The following is a 1777-nucleotide window of genomic DNA, read 5'->3' on the forward strand; positions in this document are numbered from 1 at the left end:
TACTTTATGTATGTATGATCTTAAAGCAAGTGCTGTGTTGCCACTATCCTAATCCAAAAATTTAAATGTATATCCCATATTGCTTAAAACCTTTCAATAATTTCCCATTTCTTCTAGAATAAAGATGAAAATACTTAATGCTGCTTCTTCAATTGACTTGACTTCCCAATCTTGTCCCTCCTGAAGCCTTCTTAGTTTTTGTGCTTCAGTTATTCTCTTCGGTGAATTTATAACCAACTCAATGGCCTCCCTCTTATAGGGCCTTGGCTTATTCTGGTCCCTCTCTGGGGAATTATTTTCTTTCTTTTTTTCTTTTTTTTTGTCTAGTTACTTATATTCATAATTTGTATTTCAAATCAAATGTCATTCATGAAGTAAAATTTTCCTGACACTTGAGATATAACTAAAGCCCTGTATACCCTTTTTGGGGAGTCCTGGTGTGATGCTGTGGGCTAGTGAGCTGGACTGCAAAGTTGGGTTGAACTGCAAGGTCAGTGGTTCAAGCTTACCACCTGCTCCTCAGAAACCCTATACAGGGTCGCTATGGGTCAGAACCAACTCAACGGCGCTTAACAACAACAAACCCTTTTTGAGTTGTGTGACTTTCCATCATACAAGTAACCAGAGTTAGAAATTGTCATGCTGGGTGATAATTTTATTAATATATACTTTCCCTATTAGATTGCAAAATTCCTGAAGGCAAAGTTCTTATCTTTATAATATACTTTATAATCTCATTGGATTTTCCCATAGTGGATACCCAATATATGAAGATATAAGTTTGAATAAATATTTTAGATGCATAAATACATATATATGCATGTTGTTGTTGTTGTTGTTAAGTGCCATCGAGTCGGGTCTGACCCATAGCGACCCTGTACAGGGTTTCCGAGGGTGTAAATCTTTACGGGAGTAGAAAGCCTCATCTTTCTCCCGCGGAGCGGCTGGTAGTTTCGAACCGCTGAGCTTACGGTTCGCAGCCCGATTCGTAACCACTACGCTACCAGAGCTCCTTGTATTTATATATGTGCAGGTCTGTACATACATATGCATATATACATATATACATAAAATTCTTTAAGCATACAGGATCTTTAGCCAGTTTATTAATGCAACCAATGGATATTCGTGGAAGTAAAAATAAGAAAACAAATAAAAATATTAAAATACATAAATTATTATATTTAATGATTATATTGTATTTAATGATTGATTTATTACATTGTATTTAATTCAGTAGTGGCACTGTAGGATAAGCACTGAACTGCTAACCACATGGTTGGGAGAAAGATGAGGCTTTCAGCTCCTATAAAGATTTATAGCCTTGAAAACTCGATATAGGGTTGCTTGAGTCAGAACTGACTTGATAGCACACAGCCACCACCACCGAATTGTATACAGTTATAAAGACAGGTGACATGGGAGGGAAATTCTGAGAAGATGGCATTTAGGCATGGAGTTAAAGAAAATGGGAGAGGGAGAGGCTTTCCCAAAACTAACTTGAAGTCACTATATGATGATGATCCTCAATGTAAAAGTGAAGTTAACAAGATTAAAATAAACTCATAAGGGGATTGTAATAATTTGTTTCATACAACTGTTCCATTTAAAAATATAACAAATCCATGAAGAAAACAATTGTGTGTCATCCACAAAATGATCTTTTGTATATCTGATTATATAAATTAATTACTCGGTAGGTCGGTAGGTTGACTAATACATATTAATGCAAATTAACGTATATCCTTCATTATTCTCCAAATTTTTGTCCTAGTTT

The sequence above is a fragment of the Chrysochloris asiatica genome, unplaced genomic scaffold (assembly GCF_000296735.1).
Source record: "Chrysochloris asiatica unplaced genomic scaffold, ChrAsi1.0 scaffold00055, whole genome shotgun sequence".
Taxonomy (NCBI): Eukaryota; Metazoa; Chordata; class Mammalia; order Afrosoricida; family Chrysochloridae; genus Chrysochloris; species Chrysochloris asiatica.